Source organism: Taudactylus pleione, unplaced genomic scaffold (assembly GCF_031769625.1).
Source record: "Taudactylus pleione unplaced genomic scaffold, aTauple2 ptg000553l, whole genome shotgun sequence".
In the NCBI taxonomy this organism is placed as follows: domain Eukaryota; kingdom Metazoa; phylum Chordata; class Amphibia; order Anura; family Myobatrachidae; genus Taudactylus; species Taudactylus pleione.
The window spans coordinates 147,521-160,865 of NW_028284955.1; the positions used below are offsets into that span (position 1 = coordinate 147,521).

General features: G+C 46.3%; 1 long non-coding RNA gene across 1 annotated transcript; it reads right to left on the reverse strand.

Annotated features, from left to right (window-relative positions):
- Window positions 1–4,165: 4,165 nt before the first annotated feature.
- On the reverse strand, window positions 4,166–11,671 carry LOC148482057 (uncharacterized). The gene is made up of 3 exons (XR_015871797.1): window positions 11,579–11,671; window positions 5,692–5,869; window positions 4,166–4,464 (listed from the first exon to the last, which is right to left on the reverse strand). It is a non-coding gene; the product is annotated as an uncharacterized LOC148482057 (long non-coding RNA).
- Window positions 11,672–13,345: the final 1,674 nt, after the last annotated feature.

Below are 13,345 nucleotides of genomic sequence, written 5' to 3' on the forward strand. Positions count from 1 at the left end.
AATGAAATGAGAAAGGAAGTTATACTATGGTGGTGTACATAAGTAACCCACTAATTATATACTGCAATACAAATTTTAATGATATATTAAATAATAATATACTAAAAGCCCAACAAACAAGAAAAAGAGGTAAACAAAGGAAAGCCATAGTAAGTTTTTCAGCGAATAGAACTCACAGTATTATGCTTTAACACACTAGAAGGATCCAATTTTAAAACCACACTTTATATACATGAGTGCCTCCAACTTGAAGTATAAATGAATGACAGCACAGTAGAAGCAGATCTCACTACTTGTACTTATGTGGATGACAAAGGAAACGAATCTGAGGAATCTCCTAGTGGTGCAGGACATAACCCTGCTCTCTGGTAGGAAGATGTGCACTACTATGGTTGGAGAGAACAAAGATTTTATGCAGGGCTATATTTTATTGTTGTAAATGTGAGTGTTTTTTTATGTGAAAAATATATCTGTAAAAGGCAGAATACCAGATCTGTTGTTTCCCTTCATTTTCCACCACAATCGCAACCAGAACCAGAACCAAACCCACCACATTAAATGTACCCCATGGTCTATAGAGGAGATAGTTCTCCTACACAAACTACAGGGTCAATGCAGAGTTGAACGCAACTCTACCGCAGATGCTCCCTCTTTACGTGCATGGAAAAGGATGCGTATGTTCGCCTGGAAGCAGAGCTGTACGCATCTGTGCTCTGCCCTGCCCACTATCCATATGCGTAGCTTATTACTTATCAACATCAGCTCACACGTGCACCAGCCTATACTTGGGGTAAAAGAATTGTCTGAATTAGCTGTATTTACGCTTCCATCCAACTTTGTATAGCCTGCAATTATGCACTGTAAGGAAATGCAAATATTCATACCACATAAATTGATATACAATTAATTAAAAAGGAGGACTTATGACTGTTAGAGGGAAATTAATCAGACCCTCTAAAGTAGGGGTGGGCAATAAGCGGCCCCCCAGCTGTTGTAGAACTACAAATGCCAGCATGCCCTACTAAAACTGTTACAATGCATGCTGGGATTTGTAGTTTAACAACAGCTGGAGGGCCTCTTTTGCTCTAAAAAGAGTGGACAAGTGAAGTTGCCCATAGCAACCAATCAGCTCCGAGGTAGCATTTATCTAGTATATTCTATAAAATGATAGGTAGAAGCTGAGTGGTTGCTAAGCCCAACTTATCCACTCTTTAGAATGTTTGATACATCACCCCCCAAGTCATCTACTATAGCATACACTACACACATCACATCTCACACACAGAGTTGTGGAGGCTTACGCTACTTCCCACAAGGTTGCCTTATAATTACATCTTTCTCACTTTCCTGTACCTCTGTTCAATTCTTTTGTATTTTTTTCCCTAGTATTTAAAGCTCTAATATAGGTGGCGTGATCCTGCAAGTCATATTGTAGGACATCAGAGCACCCATGAAAGTGTTACAGGAGCACAGAAGAGAGATATATGTGGAATCTTTAATAACTAAATGTGCGAAAGTTGTAATATTCTGTTAAAAGGACTTACAGTTTGATGTGGTCTTTGATGGAACCAAGTAAACACCTGCTGTCACAGCACCAGCAATATACCCACTTTCTACTAGTAGTTTGTGCTGGCTCACATGGGGGATGGGTCTAGTGAATACCCCAGTATGGAACAGGGCCACCCTAAGGACATAATTTGCTTTGTTGTGAGCTATGCACATTCTGTGGCCCCCTGGCTCCTCCAGGCAGCAACTGAGAAGTTTGGGCCGAGGTGACAATAGAATCATGAGACATGTTGTTAGGGATAGGCCGGGGGTCAGGAGCTGGCAGCACAGCACTGGGAATCAGTACACAAACCAAAAGTCAGTCATTAGCAAGTGTAGGGTTCAAAGTTGTACGCTAATCTGATGTTCACGCAATTGAGCGATTATCGATGATCTACGCATGCGTCACAGCCACAATGAGCACACGTGGCGATTGAATTGCGATTACGGTGCAGTGATTTGCAAGTGATGGACAGGAAGCGAACATTTTGTGGGAGGTAACTGGGAGTGTCAACTAAAATGGAGGTATGTTCCGGGCGGTTCTCCAGCTGTGTCTGTGATCCAGTACGCAGATAACATGGCTCTGGTGGACATTCTGATTGGCCAAAGACTCACTCAGGGAGTCGATGTTTGCATTATCTGTGTCCGATGCAGCGAATGTGCACGCAATTGCGGCAGGTGTGATGGCTCAGGTGGGCATCTCAGTACAAGTCCCGGCCGCTGTGCCATTAGCATATTCTCACAAATCCTCAACTGTGAAAATCTCATCTGTGGCAGCAATAGCGCACAGCTCTGAGTCAGCATTCATTCATAGATCTCCGGGGAGCCAATACATGGAGTAATGACCGGTAATCATCAGAGACGAGATGGAATACAGCGAGACCTGCAGGAATGCCAGGCTTGGTACTGTCAATAAGAGAGAGGTTATTTCATTTAATAAATAAAATTATCCACCATCCATGCGCTTTACCGTCGCAAAACGGCATATAGCATCCGCCTGCATCGTAAATCTCTTCTTCCACCAGATAGAGATGAGAGGATACTTGTGATGTGGGCACTCCTGTAACTGCCTGATATCACATCGCATAGAACTGAGGGCCTGATTCAGATCTGGTCGCAAGCGCTGAGCGCTCGCAACGGGGTCGATGGTGGCCCACAGCGCATGCGCACAACGGAGCCAGCTCCGTCGTGCGCATGCGCGAGACCCGGCTAGTGACAGGCACTCCGTCGCTAAGGGTCTTGCAACAAAGGGGGCGAGCTGTCAATGTTGAGTGACAGCTCGCCCCCTTTGGTGGGCGGGCCGGGGGGGTGGCTGCCCAAACGGAGGCGTTCCCATGAGAACGCCTGTCGTTTGGGGGCAGCCCCACTGACATCACTTGTGATGTCAGTGGAGAGATTCCGTCTCTGTTAGAGCCGAAATCTCTCTGGGGCTTGCGGCCACGAGACCCTACCACAAGGGTCTCATCGCAAGCCCGATGGTCGCGATGGTCTTGACCATCGCGACCCTCATCATGGCCGCTCGCTGTAGCTGTGGGTGGTCACCCACAGCTATGCGAGCGGCCAGGAGGCCGTTCTAAAAAAAAAAAAAACCCCGGCCCTGATTCAGAGCGAGCGCTTTCAGAGCGACCGGGTCTGAATCAGGCCCTGAATTCCCCCCAAATTACTTCCCAGAAGTTAAACACCACAGCTCTAGAGCAAAGCAAAGATAATTAGCAGTTTAATCTCACTTTAAGATGATGAGCAACTGCATGGAAAGTCATATGGAAAGACTGAGCTGTACGCAGATAACAGGCAGATATAGATGTAGATGCGAGAAGATCACCCAATGAAATGTTTCTCTCACTGCACAATGAGAGATTCTATAATTATGGAAGTTACTAAACATAACAAACAGAGGTAACGGGCCTTACTCCGAGGTGGAGGCAGGAAGGTAGCGGCTGTAGGGTAATGCTGCGGCGGATGTGTGTTTTATAGAGAAGCTCACCGGCTGCAACGCGAATCCATGGCCGCACCATTGGACCTGCAGTGGGTCCATGGCTGCCAGTGTCACGGGCATGACCGCTGCCGTGAGCCCCCACCCCACAGTCATCGCCCAAGAGCCCCACTGCAATTGCATGGATCTTTATGCAATATTGATCTGCGATCCCTACTGGTAACCATCAGGACACGCGTGTAGTGCTTCTCGGACGCATGCGCAATTGTGCCCAATGCTTTGCTCTGAATCGGGCCCACGGAATGATTTGTACAGGCAGATGCTGTAAGTATATTGGTGTACGAGCATTGCTCATATGCATTTCATAAATAGTCATAGGTGGCTACACACAACTCAATATTTATTATGACATAATAAAATATAGAGAAACAAACAAAGCACTTGATTAAACCATTATGCTTGTTGGCACTTCCCAATACACAAACATTACCATTATTTGGTTTCACATTTCTGAAAAAAAAAAACTCACATTCAGCCCCGGATAGAAATTCGGTCTTCATTTCCCAAACTTGTGTTCCGTTTTGGACCTCTTATCACAATTATTATGTCTGAATTACATGGGTCCTAAAAATCTGTGGCGTTGGACAACAATAGGTTACTCTGGGACTGCCAAGGTGTAATTGCACAAGGTTGTACAAGGTGCAGCTTCTAAAGAGTCTTTGCGTCAGTGATGGCACAATATTAGGCTCAGAGCCCCTACAAGCGGCTGGGAAAAGGCTTGTAGTATGGGTTTTTGTATACAGTCCATTTCTGTAGCTTATGTCTTTTGCCATCAATGACGTGCGGCTTTACAGATTTTATTATACACCTCTGGAAAAGCGTTTTTGCAGTTCAGTTTCTCTCGCAGCTTCTGATACAAAGAAGAGTCAAACATCTCCCAGAATTCATCACGGCTCATGTAACAGTCTGCATACAGCATTTGGAAGCTGAACAGAGAAAGAAATAATTATCATTTGGAGGCAAATAAACAACTACAGGATGTAAATATGCATTTGGTCTGCTTGTATATGCGCACCAATGGCCTGTGTCAGAAACGGATGGAAATCATACAGTTGCCGCGTCTTTGTACTCAGCAGCTGTGTGATAATAGACTAATGCCACAGGAGGCGTCTTCTGTAAATAGACGTCACCTGTAGGCTTCTCTGATTCGCTGATGCATCCGAGGACGTTACCTGTTGCCACCCCCAAATGCCAGCAGCAAGTCAATCATGCTGCAGCATGTGGGGCACTGCAAGCAACATCACAGCCCCAGATCTGCGCATGCGTAGTGCGGTCTCTGCGCAGATCTAAAAACATCAGAGATGTATGTAAACGGGTTTCCGTACATCTCATGAATCAGACCCCAAGTAAATTAATGTTGCAACATCAGTTAAAGCACCAGTTAAAGCAACCACAGGAGGGTTATAATAAACAAATCACACTCTATGCTTCCGGCAGCTGTACAACAGATGCTACAGCAATTAGGGGCCTATTCATCATCGGAGGCCGCATGGCCCCTGATGATTAAGTATTGATCTCGCTGCAAGGGATACTTAAGTATCCAACTCGCAGCGGGGAAAACTTAATTCATCATTTCTTCGGTGCCGGGACAACTGCTCTGAAAGGCAACTGTCCCCTCGGTTAGTATCGCAACTAGAGAAGTAGCTGCATTACTTACCTCCTCCACGTTGGCGCGGCTACGCATGTGCAAAGGTAGCGAGAAGGCGGCAGAGGGATCCGCTTGGATCCCTCTTCGCATCCCCGGAACTCCTTCCCATAGGAACCCATATGAAGGAGCGGGGGATCAGAAAACTAGCGCCATCTGAACATGGCGCTTGTTCTTGCAAGCAAGCTCCAAAAAGTTTTCGGAGTTTGCTGAATATCAGGTGGCCCATTTGGGACCCCTAATGATGAATGGCCCGGTAACTAAAATATGCGGAAACTAGCGTTTCCACATGATTACCGGGCCATTTATCGATGATGAATAGGCCCCAAAATTCTATCCATTTCCTCAATAGGCAGATCAGTGATTAAGGGTAAAATAGTGTAGTATTGCACATTTGTACTGGAATAATATAGTTTTTTGTGATACTGACCAAATAAGTCCAGGCAAATAATACAGGTAAAGTAACTGCCCAATGAGGCTACAACTGGAATTTATATCGGTAACTTACCCATGAGCATCTCTGACAAACATTTCTAACTGGCGCATTGAAGCCTTGGCATCAAAGTGCTTTGTCTTGGGTTCCCCATATGCTCCAATATCTACATAGGCTCAGCCTCATTGCCCTTGGGATGTACCATGCCTGGCTGACTTGGTAATATGAATGGACAAAGCCAAAGTGGGTAAACCTGTAATAAAGAAAAGAACATATGCCTCAAAATGTAATATACAGTTACAGAGCAGAAAGATAAATGTGCTGCAACCTGGGACTCAGGAGTCCTGACAAAAGCCCAAGAACCACGGTTTATTACCCTAGATTTACATGATTTAAAACCCAACAAAGGGGCTGATACAGGGTTAGGAACAAAGCAAAAAAAGGAATTTGAGCCTTGGAAAACCACATTGCACTGCAGACAGGGCAGATTTAGGGCCTGATTCAGAGCCGGTCGCTATTTGCGGTCGTTCGTTCAACAAAAAGGGGTGGCTATTCAAATGAACCGTTCGCTCTTTGCGGTCTGTTCACGCCTCTATGTCTGAACGAGCGAACAAAACTTGCGGTTGTAATTTTGAAAGAGACGCCCCCTGGCCGCTCGCATCATACGTCATGTCTGCTATTTATTAGATTAATCGAGTACATCGACCAGCGTATGAACTGTTTGCTATTCTTGTGGCTGGTGTTTGCTACCACAAATTTGCGAGCAGTTCTGGCTATAAAATAACCCAGTGACGTGGTCAATGACGCTCCAGTATTAATTATGCACACCCTTAAAACACCCGTTTTGACCTTTAAGCACGCCTGCGTTCGGATCTCCACTCCCCGTTTTCAAGCACCTTCCCCTGTTACCACCCACAAACGCCTCCTCCTGTCACTCATTAGCAGGCATTCGCTATTTAGCGAACAAACGATTTTCAGCCGCACTGACTGGTTCGCGCATGCGTATAACGATCCGTACGCATGCGCAGTTGGGCAAACATCGCTCGGAGCGAACGACCGGCCGCTTACGAGCGGCTCTGAATCAGGCCCTTAATCTGCAGAGAGATTTAGGGGTAAAATGTACTAAAGGTCGATTTTAATTCTAAATCAATCAAGATTGATTTTAGGGGCTAAATCACACATCTACTAACACTGAAAAATGTATATAAAAAATTGTCTGTTAGTAAATATGTGATTTAGTCTCTGAAACACAACATCGATATTGATCGATTTTTTTAATAGATTAAAAACGACCATAAGTAACTTTGGGGGTCATTCAGACCCGTTCGCGAGCAAAGGACGCTCGCAAACGAGTCGATGTTGCCCCACTGCGCATGCGCACGATGGAGGGAGCTCCGTCGTGCGCATGCGCGAGACCCGGAGAGCGACGGGCTCTCCATCGCTCCGGGTCTCGCACCAAAGGGGGCGTGCTGTCGATGTTGATTGACAGCACGCCCCCTTTGGTGGGCGTGCCGGGGGCGTGGCTGCCAGACGGAGGCGTTCCCATGGGAACGCCTACCGTCTGAAGCCGGCCCCACTGACATCACTAGTGATGTCAGTGGAAGCGATTTTGGCTCTGATAGAGCCAAAATCACTCCAGGGCTTGCGGCAGCGAGACCCTACTGCAGGGTCTCTGTCGCAAGCCCGATGGTCGCGATGGTCTTGACCATCGCGACCATCATCATGGACGCTCGCATAAGCTGTGGGTGGTAACCCACAGCTATGCGAGCGTCCATGAGGATGCTCCTAAAACAGGTAGGAGGGCCCTGATTCAGAGCGTTCAGCTCTGAACCAGGCCCTTTATCCCCTAGTTGGGAAGAGCACGTGCTAGCTCAAATTTAAATTCCAGTGTAAAAACAAAATTGCTCCTGGACATAGCTGCATCAAGCTCAACTCATAGGGCCTGATTGATCACGAATCGCAATTGCAACCACGTGCGCAGAATGGTCGATGGGGCGTACTGCACTTGCGTATGAAACGCCGTGTGCGTGATAGCATTGTGATCGCACAGTGATCACCCACGCAGAAAGAAAGCCATCGCAGAGTGAGTGATGGAGGTCAGTGTTTGGGGGTGGTGACGTGGGAGTGGTCGGAGAAACGCAGGCGTGCCAGTCCTTTTGAACGCCGTTGCATGGGCGTGCATAAATTAGCCACTGCGAAAGCATACGCAACTTGAGTACTCACTGCGTGCAATGCGGATAGCAATTTCCGAGTAAGGTCAGACCTGCTGTAATTGTGCGTGAGGGGCCGATGTTACTCGATGTTCCCAATGTAGACACAGGACTGCAAGGTATTACAGATGTGAGATAGTGGTAGTGGGCATCTCTATGCTGGCTGTACGACGGCTTTGCGATTGCATTCATTAGCATATTTTCACAGCAGACATGTGTGTGTAATCGCAATAGCGATAGGTAGGGAATCAGGCCCTTAGTCTAGAATTCTTGACACTAAAGCCAGGTACATATTACCCGACCCGCCAATGCGACACCTGATGGTACGATTGGAACGATATACCGGGCAGTTCGTACACACTGCACTATCCGGTGTCCCACCGACCGATACATTGTTCACCCTCTTGGCTTCGGCAGATGGCTCGCTCCATCTGCCATACATGCACGGTCAACGGAATGACCCCCATGTCGCTGTGCAGGGGTGCGCATAGTGCATACACGCTACACGATCCAGATGATATGTCCGTCCAATTCGCCATATCCTCCGAGAAATCGTCTAGTGTGTACCCAGCATTAGGGGTATATTTGCTAAAAGTTGATTTTAATTGATTTCGAAAATCACTCAAAATAGATTACCATCGATGTTGTGTGTGGGGCTAAATCACACATTTACTAATACTTAAAAACACAATAAAAATGTTGATGGATTTTGAATGATTTTCAATCGATTAAATATGATCTTCAGTAAATATACCACTAACACTGACTACAACTGAAATGAAATACAAACAGGATATACTGTATGTAGAAATATTGCACCAAAGATCCATCAACATGATAAGCTCTCACTAATATCTAAGTATATCACATTTAAAAGAGTTAGCAACAAATCAGGCTACAAATAAACACAGCAGCATTTGAGTCTTGCACACATGACGTGTTCAATAGTAGGAGTTATAGAAGCAGTTTCGGACTGGTCGGGGACCTTGCACTTTACAGATGCATGTGCCTACTATCTATAACCAGTCTCCCAGTGCTTCTTCCTCCCAATTGTCCTGCCACATCAGCCTGCATATGGACCGGACCAATGGTAACTACCCAATGAGGATGGTCTCCTGTTTGTTTCTTACCTACTCAGGGAAGGGTTTTGTCCTTTTACTCTGACAACTAGAAAGCCTAAATCATTTTAGTGATCTACAGGATTGTCTTGAGCCTTAATCCTTGCTTGATGCAGATAATGGCTGTGACAAATGTCAGAGTAAACTACCTGCAGATTAATCAGGACTTTGTCCTGCCTGTATCCTCCTGCAGTCCTGGATAGCAACCCAGGGCAACCTGCCTTCCTACTATAGATAAGGGAATGATTTAGCAGAGAGTCTTCTCCAACAGCTAACAGGCTACAGAGTGTGGCTCTATTGGGGCCTAGTAGACAGGGCAAGCAGAACTCCCAGCGAAAATTGGACGTGTGTTTAAAAGGTGGAGGTAATTCCATCTCTGGGTGGTGGGGTGCAAGTTCCACCACTGTCCACATTAGGGGTGTCGCACACAATTTTTTTTTCTTTCTGGAAAGGGTTCAGACTCTGGGATCCGATATATTTCAGGTTTTCAGTGCATGAGGGTTGTCAAAACCCAGGTTTCAGCTGACCTCCAATGTCCATTCCTTACTAGCCTCACTTTCTCACAAAATATTAAGTATTCCTTCCTGTGGTAGCAGGAGGGGCACCATCTGTCTACAGGTGAGCCATTACCAACAGTGGCGTAACGAGGCCAGGGTGAGCGGGGCACGTGCCCTGGGTGCCATGACAGGCCCGGAAGAGAGGAGCGCCGCCGGCCAGGGCAATGTAGAGTGTGTAGATGTGCTACACACTGGGATCGAGTGTGTGATTCCAGCACCAGCAGTCCAGTGAGAGGTGTCCCCAGTGGGACACATCAGTGGCCGGCGCTGGGACAGTGGACCTGATTCAGCGGGCGATCACAGCTGTGAACGCTAATTGGCAAGCATTTGGCTAATGCTTGCCAAAGCACCGCCGACATAAAGACTCCCACTGCTGCTATCTCACATCCGTCCACTGTCGGTCTTCTGTATAAACATTGGTACCATTGATGCACATCGACCACTCACGCAGCATTTACAGCTGGTCTGACCTGATGCAGACACTGCAAGTGTCTTAGCACACAGTGGGCTCTCAAGCTGCATATGCAATCGCCGTGGCTGATTTAGCAGAAGAATGCAGCAGAGGACTGGAGAGTGGGAAAGTAAAAGAGCTAACGAAGCTCTCCACTGCAGCCTCTCCCGCCAGACAGGTAAGCCTTCTATGAGGCCTTCCCGTCATTAACCCCTCCCTAGACCACCAGGTTGTCGGGCACTAGACCCGTGGTTGTAATCAGGCCTTAGGTCTGTGGCACTGATTAGTGGGCATCAGGCCCATGCTCCTGTAAGTGACCTTGGGCAATAGGACCAGGCCACAAATTTTTTTGGAGGGGGCGCCATTTTTTCGATTTGCACTGGGCGCCTAAACTCCTCGAACACCCCTGATTACCAATTCCTAACTGGTAGGGAATAATCATGGAAGACTGTTTCAAGGATTGTGGGACATAACGTTTTGGGGCAAGAAAAGCATCCAAATCAGATCCAGTAGTCTGAACATTTAAAAAAAAATTTTTTGCAAAACAATAAAAAAAAAGGACACAGAGGAAATCATTTATCAATAACAAAAATGTATTTTTTTTGAAGCTTGCCATATTCTCTGTACATTGCAGTAATAATTGTTTAGAACTCACATTAATCTCCTTGTGGAAAGCAGTGATGGATTTTTGTAGGCATTTCATGGGAACAAGCATATCCTGAACCACGTGGTGCTGCTCATACAGCCTTCGGATGGTCTCGCCCTGGGTGAGCTTTAATAAGGAGATTTTTGGAGGAACCATCCAACCAAACAGGTACCGGAACACTGGGTGATTACCAAAAGGAATTATGGCCCTGATTCAGAGCCGGACGCTCTGACCAGAGCGCTCGCTCTGAATCAGGGCCCACCTCCATAATTATGGAGCGTCCTCCTGGACGCTCGCATAGCTGTGGGTCACCACCCACAGCCTATACAAGCGTGCAGGATGATGGTTGCGATGGTCTTGACCATCGTGATCATCGCCAGTGCGACCAGAAGCCTGTGGTTGAGTTTCTCAACCGCAAGGCCAGGAGTGATTTTGGCTCTATCAGAGCCAAAATCACTCCCACTGACATCACTAGTGATGTCAGTGGGGCCGGCTTCTGACGGTAGGCGTCCCCTTGGGAACGCCTCCGTCTGGCAGGCATGCCCCTGGCACGCCCAACAAAGGGGGCGTGCTGTCAATCAACATCGACAGCACGCCCCCTTTGATCAGACACTACGAGCGAAGGAAAGTCCTTCGCTCGTCGCGTCTCGCGCATGCGCACAATGGAGCTCCCTCCGTCGTGCGCATGCGCAGTGCACACCATCGACCCACTTGCGAGCGGACAGCCACTCGCGAGTGGGTCTGAATCAGGCCCTATGTCCTAAAACAAAGGGAGAACAAAAAGAAAAGTTTATTACAAATTTTTTGACACACGGTTAATAAATAATTTATTAATAAACGATAAAGCTCTTAATACTTCTGTAACGTTTTGGAACAGGCGATGTTTATCGACATGATATTACAAATCTAGTCCTACTAGCAGCACTGGTACAATCCTATCTTTCTAGAGCACTTGTGCACTGGCGGAGCTGGACACCTACCTGCAACTCCCAGAAGATACTCCGTGTGTGTCTGTGATAGTAATGCCGTAGGGGGATGTACTCTGTTCCACTTCGGTTACTCTTCAAATAAGACTTAACATGTTGGAAAAACCAAGGTTCCAATAATTTCCAATATTATTGATCTTTAAAATGAAATAAAAAAAAGTTAAGGATTAGGTTTGGGTCAAAAAATAAGACAATTTATAAAAGAATATTAGATATGGGAAATCCCTAAGCAAAACCTTACAATATGCTGGTATTACACCTCTCCAATGTTGAAGTAGACAGGACCCGATTCAGAATTAAATGTGAGTCAGTTTCACAGACAGATCTTACAATTTTTAGCAACAGGAGCTGAAATGTATCTATAGGTGATTCTGGGCCATGCAAATCTCAGTCACGTTTTACTAGAGGTTGAATGGGTGTAACTGGGTAGCAATTGGGCATTCGCATGTAGACGAGGTTTACAGAGGGGCGTGTCGTTGGCGTATATGCAGAATTGTGATCTAAGCAGTGTTGAGCATTTGCAGAGGTCCATCTGATAGCAGACGGATCTTTTACACCATTTATAGGACTGACGCTGATAGTGATGACGGCTACGTTCACGGTAGGATGGATAGGTGCAGTCGTATAGATGCGCCCAACTCTGAATATGGGACAAGATCCGGATTTATCTCCGGGCACACAATGCAGCTGCACTTGCAACCAACTAACATTAACTCTAAAACAAGTCCACAGTGAGTACATTTCACAAGTACATAATGGTAACCCATTCATAGTCATTGGATCTCACAAATAGTCATTGTAAAGCAATTCTATAAGCGGCTTTAAATTGTCAGAATACCCTTTAATAATTGTAATGCTCTCTCTGCATTGACATGTAGGATTTACTAAGAAAGCAGAGGCAGAAACTTGGGGGTAGATTTACTAAAACTTCTAAAAAGTGCAGGTGTTGCCTGTAGCAACCAATTAAGAGTGTAGCTATCATTTAACTAGTACATTGTTGGTTTTTCTGCGCCTATGCTATTATTAACCTCAATAACCTTAATTTCCACTCATTTCCAGTCTATTCTGAACACCTCATATCTCACAATAGTGTTTTTATGTCCAAAAGGTTGCACCGAGGTAGCTGGATGACTATGCTAAGCGACACGAGTGGGCGGCACAAACACATAGTTCATCTAGGAGTGACACTGCAGTGGCAGACAGGATGGCAGTTTGAAAAACTAGGCCCCAAACAGTACATAATGCAAAGAAAAAAAAGAGGTGCAAGATGGAATTGCCCTTGGGCCCTCCCACCCACCCTTATGTTGTATAAACAGGACATGCATACTTTAACAAACCAATCATTTCAGCGCCAGGGTCTGCCACAAGACTGTGGCTGAAATGATTGGTTCGTTTGGGCCCCCACAAAACAAGCTGGCAATTAATCTGTCCCTGCACAAACTGGCTCTACGGAGGCAAGATGTCGTCCTCATCCTCCTCATCCACCGATTCCTCACCCTCTTCAGTGTTGTGTACATCCTCATCCTCACAGAGTATTAATTCGTCCCCGCTGGAATCCACAACCACAGGTCCCTCTGTACGTTCTGGAGGCTGGTCTCCCTGGAAGAGTTGATAATTCATTTTATGAACATCTTCTTCTCCACATTTTGTGGAAGCAACCTCCTACGCCTTTCGCTGACAAGGTTCCCGGCTGCACTAAACACTCTTTCGGAGTACACACTGGAGGGGGGGCAACTCAGGTAAAATAGAGCCAGTTTGTAC